Below are 15,075 nucleotides of genomic sequence, written 5' to 3'. Positions count from 1 at the left end.
CAACTTTTTTGGGTTTGAGCTGAGATAGGAAGCTTTATTATTCAACTTAGGAATGTGGTGTCAGGCAGTCGGGATGGTAGATATGGGAGGAGGTGGACAGAGAGGTCTCTGTTGGCGGGAGTTGGAGGAAGAGAAGGGTGAAAGAAGGCTGAGGATGTCATCCCTGTTGCACAAGGTGCTCTGTGCAGATGAAAGGCTTCAAGGAGGAAGACCCAATCCTCCCATGGGAGACCCAATTGTTCAAGATCAATTTTGAGCGAGATTCGGTAGGCGGTAAGTGCTTTCACGCAGACCAAGTCCAGCAATTTATTCTCCTGGTGCTTTCTGAGTGACCAGCAAGTTCAAGATGAGATCGAACTTAAGTGCACATTTGACTGTTTAAGAGTAATGGGCCATTTTTTTGTTTTTTTTTTCTTTCTTACATTTAATAACTGTTTGTTAGGAATAAAATACTTTAAATTATTTCTTTATAATTGCACACAATGTACAATCTGTTATTTCTTGCTGGGGGCAGTAAATCAAACAACATTCACCCAAACTGGGGTTTGGGTGGGCGAGACTTCCCAATCTCAGGGATTTGACAGACCAAAGTTGTACACACCCTAGACGTATGAAGCCAGAGAAAGGCAAGGTTATTGCTGCAGAATCCAATGGCTGTTAGTGAGGGGTTAATGAGCCAGGTTTCCAGAGATGCCCAGTAAAAGTGGGTTTGACAGATTATGATAGCATAGACAGTCTCTTCTTCCCGGTTGCAAACTCAAATTACTATTTCAGGAGACACTTATACACTAGAACGTTTGCTACCATTAGCATCATTCATCACAACAGAAAGATGGGAATTATGTATTGTAAAAGGTTAGTCCATCCCTCTGCAGATGTTGGATTGTAATCTTATTTCAATTATTCCCAATAGTCTCATTCTGATCATTGATTTGACATTAATAAAGGCATACAATTACTTGCAAGGAACAACATCAGGAAAAGGCAAATTTTGAATCGAATTGAATTAAATTGAATTGACTTTATTTCTTACATCCTTCACATACATGAGGAGTAAAAACCTTTATGTTAAGTCTCTTTCCAAATGAGCAATGTGCTATCATAGTAATTAATAACTTACAATAAATAGAACAGTCAATGTAACACAGTACACTGAAATCAATGTGAGTAAATCAGTCTGATGGCCTGGTGGAAGAACCTGTCCCAAACCCTGTTGGTCCTGGCTTTTATCCTGTGGTACCGTTTCCCCGATGGTGGCAACTGGAGTAGCTTGTGATTGGCGTGACTCAGGTCCCCAATGATCCTTTGGGCCTTTTCTACACACCTGTCTTTGTAAATGTCCTGAAACATGGGAAGTTCACAACTACAGATGCGCTGTGCTGTCCGCACCATCCTCTGCAGAATCCTGCAAGTAGGGGATGTACGGTTTCCATATCAGGCAGTGAAGCAGCCAGTCAGGATGCTCATAATAGAGTCCCTGTAGAAAGTTCTTAGGATTTTGGGGCCCCCACTAAACTTCTTCAACCATCTGAATTGAAGGAGGCACTGGTATGTACAGGCCATACGATGTCCTTGGTGATGTGGTTCCTGAAAAACTTAAAGCTGTTTATCCTCTCAATCCCAAATCCATTGATGTCAACCCTGTCTCCATTCCTCTTGTAATCCACAACCAGCTCCTTTGTTTTTGCGACATTGAAGGAGAGGTTGTATTCACGACACCACTGTGTCAGAGAGATGAGTTCTTCCCTGTAGACCACCTCGTTATTGTTTGAAATTAGGCCAATCAATGTTCTTCCAAATATGTTGAATCAAACAAATTTTATCAATAAGCTTGCTCGAAACACTGAACTGTTATGCTGATCTGAGTCACAGCTGGGAATCTGGGTAGTTAAAACTTGAAAAACCCAGAATGGAGACTGGAGAGATTCAGATACTAGTGAACCTAGGAACATGAACCCAACATAAACTTGAGAAATTCAGAGTGTGGACTTGAAAATAGATGGCAGTCTCACCTAAAGCTGACCAATGTCAAAACACCTCTGTTGAACCTTCACTAGGCCTATTTCTTGGCAGGCTCCTTTTGTCACGATGTGCACTGGCAATATCGGAACACGAGTGCAGAGGAAAGACCGACTCTGATGGTAGAGATGGTGATGTCAGTTTATTCATAATCATTACAGAAGAACACTGGTGGCTCAGCCGAGCAATACTGCAAGTATAATGTTCTCAGAACTAGGATTCTGCAATTAGTGCTTGTCGGGCATACACTTAAATAATACAAGTAACAGAGAATCTCTGAGCCTACCAAAATAAACTTAATAAGCTCAAACATTACAAACAGCAAGTCGCTCAAGAAAAACACAAGGAACTCTCAATGAATAATGACTGCCATTAAACAACAATGAACCTATTCAGGCGCTCGAAAAACCTTGGAGCTCAATGCTCTCCAGCACCCTGCACAGGCCCAAAGAACTCATTACAGAATCTCAACCAATGCCTGAACTTTACAAATCATAATCATTTCAAGGGTATAATCATCTTTAATAACAAAAAAAATCAAAGGGAAACTTGTATGTTGCATGCTCTGACTCGAGGGCATGATTCTCAGAGCATAAAATAATTAACTCTTCATTAGCCTATCAGATTATTTAAATCATTATTAACTTCAAAATTAATATATCATTTAGAGAGTGATTATAAATATACTATGTGACAGACATAGACTGTGCCTTTAAAAGAGAGAGAGAGAGAGAGACACGAACTACAGTACCGCTGCCTGCTTCTGGGTTGCTATGGAGAGAGAGGTGGAGTTATACAATGGACAGTTGATGTTTACATAAGTTTACAGTGTATTTGGACTTATACAAGAACACTTCCACACACAGTCAGACACATAGCTGGAAATGACCGTGGAAGGACGCCAGTGACAGAAAAGTCACTGGATGGAACTTTCGAGTGCCCACAAGGTTGGGTTGACGATCGATCAGGAGAATTGATCAGTAGCCATCACGGTGTGTAGAAGGGCTGACCCTGTGGAGGTTACCGGTGTGTACCTGTGTGGTAGTTTTCCCTTGAAGATGGTACCCTTTGCGATAAGCTACATTTGGCTAACTCGACAGTGGATTTGGGTTCCGACGACGGAAGACCAATGACACCTGTTTATTCGTTCTTCTCCTATTGTGGATTTCACCTTGGCTAACAGATACCTCTCTCTTTCACCCTGCCCCCTCACCAACTCTGTGCATTGAACTGAACTTTCTTACTTTACCATTGTAAGACTTTAAACCTTGTCACCCGAGCTTAAATGAGTTTGGGAATTATATTTACACAGAGATATATGCATAACACTGCTAACTTGTGATTTACCTGGTTTAAGTTACCATATTAAGTAGTTACTAATAAATAATGGTTTTTAGCATCAAAACCAGCCTCCAGGCGTGGTCTATTGCTGCTGGTTTATTTAAACTGTTGCGTGTACGAAACAAACCTTTCTCACCATTTACCCACTCCTCTCTCCATAAACATCTGTACATCTCTAGCTTCATTTTTCTTTTGGATTTTCAGCAACAACAATGTTTTTGTTTTTTCCTGTTTAATCATTCATTTCTCTCAATTTAAACTTCCTTGAAGTAATCCAGTACAACTAACCTTACCCATCTTTGTTCAGCAGCACTATTATTAGTGTCATTAAGTCTTTCTCGATACCTAGACTATCAGAGATATTCCATTGTTGGCAACATGACCGCTTCTCTAGAACTTTAGACGTATTTGATTTCTCTGCTTTTTCAACTATGATAGGTCATTGACCTGAAACCTAATTTTTCCCTTTCACAGATGTTTACTGACCAGTTAGTTATTTTCAATATTTTCTCTGTACGTTTCAGATTTCCAAAATTGCAGTATTTTACTATTAGATATATTTTTTTAAAATCTGTGGTATTTTATTCATAGTGAAAAATAAACATCTAGCAGCAAACTAATCTGTACTGTATTTGAGAAACTAGGCAGTTCACGACAGAACTTATCAACTCACCATATGGGCAGCCAAGACCATCACTGAATTCCCTCCTCTCCACTGGAGAACTCCCCCCCCCACCGCCCCAACGATTATGCCTACTCTATACTTGTTGCTGATTTGGGAAAGCAGCCAATGTAATCAAAGACCTAATCAGGTTTAATATCAGTGGCTGATGTCATGAAATTTAACTTTATGGCAACCGTACAATGCAATATATGATAATATAGAGAAATAAAACCTGAATTACATTTAGTGTATATATTTAACTCTGTGTGTGTGTGTGTGTGTGTATTAGTTAAATTAAATAGGTAGTGCAAAAAATAAATTTTAAAAATGTAGTGAGATAGTACTCATGGTTTCAATGTCCATTCAGAAATCGGATAACAGAGGGAAAGAAGCTGGTCCTGAGTCGCTGAGTGTGTGTCATCAGGCTTCTGTACCCCCTTCCTGATAGTAACAAAGAGAAGAGGGCATGTCCCGGGAAATTGGGATCCTTAATGATGGGTGCCGCATTTTTGAGGCACTGCTGATTGAAGATGTCTTTCATACTATGGATGCAAGTATCCATGATGGAGCTGAATAATTTTACAACTCTCTGCAGAAATGTCACCTAAAATAGTCAAAATTTCCCATCAGGCAGAAGATACAAAAGCTTTGGAACACATATCACCATGCTCAGGGACAGTTTATATCCCGCTGTTATCATACTTGAATGGTTCTCTTGCACACTGAAGATCAATGCTTTATCTCATCATGGCCCTTGCACTTTATTTGTCTACCTGCACTGCACGTTCTCTGTAACATATATAACACTGCATTCTCCATTCTGATTTCTTTGTACTCCCTCATTGCACTTATGAATGGAATGAGCAGACTGAATGCAATGCAATAAAAGCTTTTTACTGAATCTCGGTACACGTGACAATAAGTGAATTACCAATTGCCAGTGGATACCATTGACAAAATGCATTGCAGATACTTACCCAGGCTACTCTGACAAAATATATGTGAAGGTGCTGGGGAACACCCCACCTTCCAAGATCCACCGTATTCTGCTGATTTGTAAAAATATTGCTGCCCCCTTCATCAAGGCAAAGTATAAATCATGGAAAGCACTTCTCAGTAGTGCTGTGATGACTTCAGAAGAAAGACTGTCGGCAATCTTTCAATTCTAGGTTACTATTACTTTCACAAGGGCAGTTAGGGATGTTCCCGAACAATACCTGCGTCAGCAATACCCAGGTCTGTAAAAATAAGTTAAAAGCAGGGTTTCAAGAGGAGGTTAAAAGTTAGCTTGAGCTAAACACTGAGTAGTAGAGTAGTCCACTAGATAGATAGATAGATACTTTATTCATCCCCATGGGGAAATTCAACTTTTTTCCAATGTCCCATACACTTGTTGTAACAAAACTAATTACATACAATACTTAACTCAGTAAAAAATATGATATGCATCTAAATCACTATCTCAAAAAGCATTAATAATAGCTTTTAAAAAGTTCTTAAGTCCTGCAACTATGAAAACTACGGTAGGTCTTTGGCTCATCTTTTCCATGCCAACCACAGGGCCCACTAAGCTAGACTCATTTGCCCGACTGTGGTTCATATCTTTCTGAAACTCTCTTTTATCCATATATTTTCCAAAATGTATCTTACATGTTTTTATTATCTTCAAATTAAGATCAAGAAAGGATTTAGGCAGGCTGGAGGTGGAGCCTAGCTTTGTTTACTGTCAAGTTGGATACTGACTGGTTGTCCAGGATAGGGACAGTAGATTCTATGTTGATATATAGTGCTGGCAGATATGCTATCTGTCCAACTTGAGATACATGTAAAATGGCTTAAAATTATTTTCAGCATTATAATTTTTGTCTCAGCACTGGCATACATGAATGTTGTGAGGGTAATATTGTCATTCCTTCATTGTTTCTGGATCAAAATCATGGAACTCTCATTCTATAAGCATTTTGGATATACCACACCTCAAGGACTTCAATGGTTCAAAAAGGTAACTCATCACCACTCTCTCAATGGTATCTATGGATGGGCAATGAAATGCTGTTTGACCCTGTAAAACCTGTATCTCTTGAATGAATATAACATTAAAAAATGTATCTTTGTTGACCAGATTAATATTAAGGTGAATCAGAGATTTTCACATAACATCATATCTTGCAGACATTTTCCTTTGATAAAGATGGTTCAGTGATGAATACTGAGAAGTACCCTACAAGGAAACTTCTCTTTTCCTCAGTTCATGCAAAACATTCCTTTGAATTATTTTGAAAACTGCGGTAGTGTTCCATACAATGTAAGACCATGAAGAATAGAGGCAGAATTAAGCCATTTTTAACCATCTTGTCTGCCCATCATTCAATAGTGCTTTTATTTTATCAATCCTATTCTCCTGTCATCTCCCCATAAACCTTAACCTTTTTGCCAATCAAGAAACTATCTATCTCTGCATTAAATGCCCTCAATGTCTTAGCCTTCCAGCCCTCCAGGATATTGAATTTCACAGATTCATCCATCTCTTGTTGAAGAAGTTCTTCCTCATCTCAGTTATAAATGGATGTCCCTTTATTTTGGGCTGTGCCCTTGGATAGTGAATCATCATACTAACAGAAACACCCTCTCCACATCCACTCTATCTAGGCATTTCATTATTCAGTGGATTTCAATGAGATTCTCATCCCCCCAGCACCATTTTTCTGAACTCCATCAAGTACAGGCTTAGAGCCATCAAATGTTCCTCACATGTTTCATTGCTGGGATCATACTTATGAAACCTCCTCTGGAGTCTTTCCAGGCCAGCATATCTTTTCTTTGAAAGCCCAAAGTTGCTTACAATGCTACAAATGCATTCAGACCAACACTTTGTAAACCCTCAGCAGTACTTCCCTGTTTTTATATTATAGTCCTCATGAAATGAATGTTAATTCATTGAACATCAAAAGCTAGATCATTGAACAGTGCAGCACTGGAAAAGCCTCCTCACCTGAGCTGACAATGATGTTAATTTAAACTGAACATCAGCCTGCACATTGTGCATGCCCCTCCATTCATTATCTGTTTGCATACCTCTTAGGCATTGCTATCATATATGCTTCTATTACAGCCCCTAGCAATGTATTCCAGGCATCTAATATTCTCTATTTTAAAAAAAAACTTGCTTTGCAAATCTCCTTAAACTTTTTCATTTTCATCCTGAGCACATTGCCATTTTAGCCCATACTTACATCTCAGTCAATAATTCTAACACAGTTCATCCTATATTTATGATACTATTGATGGTGGGATTTCACTGGTTAGAAATTGAAGATTGTTTCCTACTTTCCAACAGCTGTGAGGTGCTTTGGCTTAGTTTGATTTGCTCTGAGATCTTTTGGACAGTTTTATAAATGTAATACCTTTCTAAGGGTATATTGTTAGCCAGAACTAACAATGCCATAAGAGGAAATTCTGGAGGAGGCCCATGAAAGGAAGCTTGCTAGAGGCAAGGAACTGATCAGCGACTGTCAAAGGCAGGGATGGAAGGCGAAGTGCATGCCCATTGAAGTGGGCTGCCAGTGTTTCTCTAGGCAGTCTCTTCACAAAAGTCCTCAGTACATTGGGTATCAGTGGTACAAGGAGGCAGAGAGCTATTGGCAACATTACCGAGGCAGCAGAGAAAGCCTCAATATGGATTTGGATGAAGAGAACAAGTCCATGGGGAATCTGCAGCATATGCTACCTGAACACAAGTCTTTTCTTTTTCAATCTTTTTATTAGTATTAATAATATTATGAACAAAATACAATTGATATATTAATAAAGGGATTACAAACATACAAATTCCCATTACACATAAAAGAATACATAAGCAATGAATACAGTATAAATAAGTTTTCCCGAAACATGAACCATATAGTATATATATGAACAAGGTAAATCTAGATATTTCATAATATATAATATAAAAAAAAGAAAAAAATATATATATGCAAAATTGACTAACCTACTAATCTAATATCTAAGGAAAAAAAAGGAAGCAAAAAAAGAAAAAAAAAAGGAAAACTAAAAAAGAGAGAGAAAAAAAGGGCTGTTTATAATATCTCACAAGAATACATAAACATCAATGTCGTCAACTCCGATCCTCTCAACATAAATACGATTAAAGCTGAAAAAACCAATAAGCTTGGAACAGGGTCGTATTACATCATATGAAAATATTGAATAAATGGTCTCCATATCTTTTCAAATTTAATAGAAGTATCGAATACACCACTTCTATTTTTTTCTAAATTTAAACATAACTGAACACAAGTCAAGGCTTGGTCAACCATGGTTGGGTCACCTAGGGGAGAGTGCCTGATGTTGAAAGACCTGAAACACCTGATGACCCCAAGTTACATTGCTGATGATATGTTCAGAGCATCTTGAGATATATTCTTCAAAATGGAGGGGTCTCACATTCAGTCCAGCAATACATCATGGTCAAGGTTGCAGGAACACTTGCAAATAGAAAAGAAAATGACAAACCAAGATTTGAAAATATTCACAGGAAGAGATGGAAGTAATATAGGCAGTATAGAAGTTGTAATCTGGTATCATCACGTTCAAAGCAGCAGGCCTTATTTTGCTTAAAATTTGATTAATAGAAGGAGAAGGCTACTTAAATTAATTGCATTCCATACATTAAACCCTCTTCCCAACTGATTTTCACCAAGGTCAACCCCACATCACAGATTCTTTTGGCTTTGAAGTCATTCTCCAAAACTTTCATCCATTGCTTACCAGAAAATGAGAATTACTGAGAATTATCTCTGTTGATTGTAATCATTCCTTGTACCAAAAGATCCCTCTTTAGTTCCCAATGGCATATTCAAACACAACATGTGCTGTATTAAAGTAGTAGTTTATCTGCAATAATCTTCAGAATATTACTCCATTAAATTGCAGTAGTTTGGTCCAAAGTTAGGTTAATGCTGCCTGGTAAGTACTGCACTATTCTATTTGGTTTGTTCTATCTTTGCTGGCTGCTGGCATAGTGGCATCAGAGCCGGACTTCGGAGTGAAGGCTCCCGAGTTCAAATCCAGCCGGCTCCCTTGCACGCTTTCCATCTGTGCTGGGTTGAGTGTCAAGCTAGCAACTCCGCCTCGTAAAAACAAGAAAGCCTTCTAAAAAAAAATGCCATCATGCCATCGTCCCGATGACTCTACTCAGAGTTAAGGGGTTTCTTTTTCTTCTTCTTTTGTTCAATCTAACACACGAGGTAAATAAAAGGAACTATAGAAATGTACCCTCTTTTTAAATATACTTCTGCAGTTAGGTTCCAGTGAAATTAACAGAACCAGGCTTCAAAAGTGACATTCAAAACACATTTATCATGGCTTATAACAGGCAATCTTTTCCTGCAGCAATGTCTTTTCCTAAAGATATCAAAACTAGATTAAAATATGAACTTCCAATTATATTTAGCTATTTTATCTGTAGTTTTCTCAGTTTTGAGAAAATACCTAGAAAATAATGTATGGCAGATTTCCAAACATAATATCAAACAACAAAATATGAAACCTACCAACTGACTTAAAAATTCAGGAACAGCTTATTTCCCTCTGTCATATGAATTCTTAAATGAACATTGAACATTGAACCCTACCTCATATTTTTAATATATATTACTTCTGTTTTTGCACTATTTAAAATACATATAGTTACTCTAACTGATTTACTTATTTATTCTTTCTTTATTATCATGTATTGCATTGTAGCGCTGCTGCTAAGTTAACAAATCTCAAAAAACTTTAAGAGATAATAAACCTAATTCTGATTAAAATCAGTTTCTTGCCTTTAATTGATGACTTGATGTGGCTGTATTACAATACTGCTATGTATTACAGAATGCTCCCATTTACAAAACACCACAAACCAGGCACCTAATAATTGAGAAAATACTTCCCTCTAGGAGTCCAATGGATTAGGTGTAACCTTGATAATACAGCATGATGACATTAGCTGTAGCACAGTTCAGAACTCTGTTGTAACTAATTCAGAAGGTGAGGGCTGAGTTCCACTTCAGGTACTTAAATACAAAATCTCTGTTTTACTTATTCACTTAGTGGTACAGTCTGAAATAGGCCCTTCCAGTTCCTCAAGATAAGCTGCCCAAGAAATCCCCAACAACCTCAATTAACCCTATGCTAGTCACAGGACAATTTACAATGACCAATTGACCTACCAGCTACAACTTTTGACTGTGGGAGGAAGCCAAAGCATCTGAGGAAAACCCATGCATTCCACAGGGAGGACATACAGACACTCCTTGTAGATGGTGCCAAAATTGAACTCCGAATTCCGATGCCCTGAACTGTAATAGCATCACACTTACCACTACACTACCATGGCATCATAGTCCTCCCCGAAAAAGACTACTAACCAGTACTACTTCAATGATTTTTTTTTCCAATTCTGGAAGGAGTAATGCATATTGTCAGAAGAGGTCAAAGTGGGACAATACCATTCAGACTAATTAAGACATGTTTTCACTTGAACCTCAGTAAACAATGAGAGAACCCACCGCTATAAAAGAATTTCTTTGATATATTTAGTAATATTTTAAGTACATTATTTGAAAAAACATTCTTTGTTGCTTACACAATGCATTGCGGGTTATCTGTAAACATACATAAAAGAAATGCCACCATGTAAATAAAGTAAACACAAAGTTAGACTCACATTTTGGACTCCCGTCTCTTCCTTTCAATTAGTTCAATGTTTTGGAGTTATAAAACATAACAACTTCTGCACTGAAGCATACTGTAGATTATGGTCACAAATGCCACTACAGGCTGTTATGAAGTTCTTGGCAAGTAACTTGCAGGCATTTTGTTGTTACTGATTCCAGGCTGGAAAAAAATCAATGTTTTTCTTCAGAGTTAATTTTAGTAAATTGCTTTGAAGCAAGAGCATCACTACCAAGTGATCCATTAATAGCACTACTGAGAATGACTATGTGCTTGCTACACACATTGAAAGTCATGCTACCACACAAAATCTGACCGAAGACCACTGGATTGAAGAAACAGGTCTCATGTTGTGAACTGACTGAGAGAAGCCCTGCAGTACCTGGCAGAGAAGTTGTCAATATTCATGTTAAGTCGCTGCACAAGCTCAACACAATGAGGCAAAATCTTGTCACCAGCTATATGACGAAAGTTTCAAGAGACACAGGAAGAGACAGTCAATCTAGCAAATTAATCACTCTTTTCCTGATAAACAATCATTGTGAACAATAGCATGTAACTTCGTTTTGGACTTGGAGGCAATTTGATGTGGCAGATCCAAGGTGAGGCGAGGCAGTGGGCCCATCACTGAGGGCAGGGAAAACCCCAGGTTCAGTCGATTTAAGCACCAGGCCAAATTGGAAGGGTCAGGTACAGGCTGAATTGAGGCAGCAGGGTTCAGGTTGTAGAGCGTATCAATGCAATTGAACCCAATGTTTGGAGGATTTAAGCGCTGGGTCAGATCGAAAAGGTCAAGGTGTTGGGACCGAAGGCAAAGGACAAGCCAATTCTGTTCACTGCTCCGCTCTGTGCTGAGCTAAATGTCTATAGACAGGACTGTCTTTGTGGACTTCAGAACAGACTGCTATTTGTTCGTGTTTATTGTTTGCATGATTTTTTTTCTCTGTATACTGGGTGTTTGATAGTCTTCTAATGGTTTCCTTTGAGTTTCTTTGTTTCGTGGCTGTGTGTTAGGAGACAAATTTCAAGGCTGGATCATGTATACGTACAGTGATAATAAATATTCTTCAAAGTTTGAACCTCTGAACTTTGCATCATCTTTTTAAAAAAGGTCATCCGAGAGCCAATTTTAGCCATTGTAGCCATAGAATAAGGCACTCAATTTTCTATTTATTAAATCCCACAAATCAGCTTTCTTCGTTTTAAAGTGCTGGTCAGTGACAAAAAAACACTCTGAACTAAATGTTCTAAACAAAATTTGTAAATGTCATTGATCTAAATTGAATACAAAGATCACTTTAATATGGTGTATTCCTTTGATGCCTGTGAATTCGATTGTCTTACTGCTTTTACACAATGCTAATCCAGTCATCATATCACAACTACTGAAAGGCTGGTAACTTTTGCTGAGCTACTGAGGGACTTGGAAGATTGGCAGTACTACTGAACGAGCGTCCCATTTGCACATAAGGAACCTTTCAAATGAGATGTCAGTCAATGCCTTGCCCACATTTTGAAATGCATGCGAATGACCATTTAAAGATGAGAGAGAAGATCACTCAGTGTCTTGACCAACATTTATCCCTTGAAACAAAGCACTGAAATAGGTTAGTCCGTTGCTGTTGCCTAATATTTGCTATAATCTTGCTGTAATGGTACTTGCAGTCAGTTTTGTATTTCTTAAGACTTAAACAGTCAGAACTCATTACACTTCAAAATTCCTTCATTTGTGTTAAAAAGTTTTAGAATGTTCCAAGGTGGTTTAAAACACGACGTAAATACAAGTCTTTCTCTTGCATTCCTTTTGTTTTTCCTTTATCCTACAATATATATTATGTATTCACTAAACAAACTACAAGCCCATGGTATTATAGGAAAGATACTAGCATGGACAGAAGACTTAGAAGAAGAAGAAGAAGAAGAAGAAGAAGAAGAAAGCCCTTAACTCTGAGTGGAGTCACCGGTACGCCATCGTGACAGCGTTTTTTTAAGCAGGCTTTCTTGTTTTTATGACTCCAAGTTGCTAGCTCGACGCTTAACCCAGCACGGATGGAAAGCGTGCGAGGGAGCCGGCTGGATTCGAACTCGGGAGCCTTCACTCCGAAGCCCAGCACTGATCTGCTAACTGGCAAAGAATGGGAATAAAGTTTCCGGTTGGTTGGGTGACTATTGGCATTCCACAGGGGTTGGTGTTGGGTCCACAATTTTTCATGTTAAATGTTAATGATCTGAGTGACAGAATTGATAGCGTTGTGGCCAAATTTGTGAATGATACAAAAGGGCAGATAGTATTGAGGAAGGAGGAAGTCTTCAGAAGGACTTGGATGGATTAGGAGAATTGAAAAAGTGACAAGTGAAATACAGTGTATATAAGTATATGTTGGAGTCCTAGTGCAGGATTCCCTAAAGGTTAACTTGCAGGTTTATAAGGCATTAGTCAGACCACATTTGGACTACTGTTAGCAGTTCTGGACCCCATATATAAGAAACAATATGCTAGCATTGGAGAGGGTCCAGAGGAGATGTACAAGAATGACCTCACGAATGAAAGGGACTAGGTATGAGGGACCTTTGATGGTACAGGGTCTGTACTCAGTGGAGGTTAGAGGTATGGGTGGGGGGAAATCTCATTGAAATTTCAATATTGAAACGTCTTGATAGAGTAGACATGCAGAGAATGTTTCCAAAGTGGAGTAGTCCAGCACCAGAAGGCACAGCCTCAAAATAGAAGGCTGTCCCTTTAGAATAGGAATGAAAAATAATTTCTTTAGCCAGAGGGTGTTGAATCTTGGAATTCATTGCCACAGGAGGCTGTGGAGGTCATGTCATTGGGTATATTTAAAACAAAGATTGATAGGTTCTTGATTAGTGAGGGCATCAAAGGTTACAGAGAGAAGATAGAAGGTTGAACCAATGGAGTTGTAAGGAAAAATAAATCAGCCATGACTGAATCATGACACAGACTTGATGGACCAAATGGGCTAATTCTGCTCCTATGTTTTATGGACTTACGGTCTAATAGTGAAGAAAAAATAGTGAATTTTTGGGAGAACATGGCATTTGAATGTGGAACACATTTGGATAATTCTAACTCTTCAGCACTAAACCTTGCACATTAATTTTATTCCAGAAAAAAATAGTCTTGTCTAAAATTATTTTTTGAGAATATAATAGAACTGAATGCTAACAAAACCCTTGGGTTGTGAAGGAAATATCTGTGAGTTAGAGGATGCACTATCTGTGATCCTCCAAAATTCCCTGGATTCTTACACACCAGAACTTATAGCACGTTACCTTACTGCTAAAGAAGAGGGAGTGAGAAATCAGATAATTATAGACAATTTAGCCTAATATAAGTAGTAACCAAAAAGCTGAACTTTTACTGAGGAATTGATAATGGGACACTTAGAAGATGACAGAATGAAGGGCCGAATGGCCTACTCCTGCACCTATTTTCTATGTTTCTAATGACTGGGCAGAATCAAAATAGATTGAAGAGGAAATAATATTTGATAAATCTACTTTATTTGTTAAATAAAGCTAATTACATTTATAATTAACAGGACTGAAAGAATGGGACACAGTCATAACTTGAATCATGCCTCTGAGATGCTAGAAAAGGTCCTGTCATTTTTTTCCAAATGAATCCGAAAAATCAAACAATGATAAGAATGAAATAGATGATGTGATGTACACATCACATGTGATGTATAAGGTGCTTCAATGAGTTGTAGCATTAGAGAGAGTGAATGAATTTATATAAGGAATAGATATGGTGGTAATATATTAGCATGGATAATATATGGATAGTCAACAGAATTTAAGGAGGACATAAACACAAGAGATTCTGCAGATGTTGGAAATCCAGAGCGACACACACACAACGCTGAAGGAACTCAGCAGGTCAGGCAGCATCTTTGAATAAACAGTCAATGTTTTAGGCTAAGGTCATTCCTCAGGACAAATTGGTTATCCTCATCAGGAGATAAATGGGTGACTTTTGGGATGTGAAGCTTTGATGAGTGAGATACGACAGGGACCAGAGTTGGGTTCTGATTTTTAATGATTAAGTAAAGGGATACAGTGTAATATATCCAGACTTGTAAGTCAAAATATAGTATTGTGGGCTCCAAAGAGGATGCATGGGTCTTCCAGTGATATGGATAGACTATGTGAATGAGCAAGTACATGGTATATAGAACAATATGAAAAAATATGAGATCATCCTCTTTGATATAAAACTTGTAAAAATTGAAACATGTTACTATTGAGATGGAATGGGTTAATGTTACTCAAAATACACTAAAATTAACTTGCTGTTGTTGCAAATG

Source organism: Hemitrygon akajei, chromosome 7, assembly GCF_048418815.1.
Source record: "Hemitrygon akajei chromosome 7, sHemAka1.3, whole genome shotgun sequence".
NCBI classification, from domain to species: Eukaryota; Metazoa; Chordata; class Chondrichthyes; order Myliobatiformes; family Dasyatidae; genus Hemitrygon; species Hemitrygon akajei.
This window is presented reverse-complemented; position numbering follows the sequence as displayed.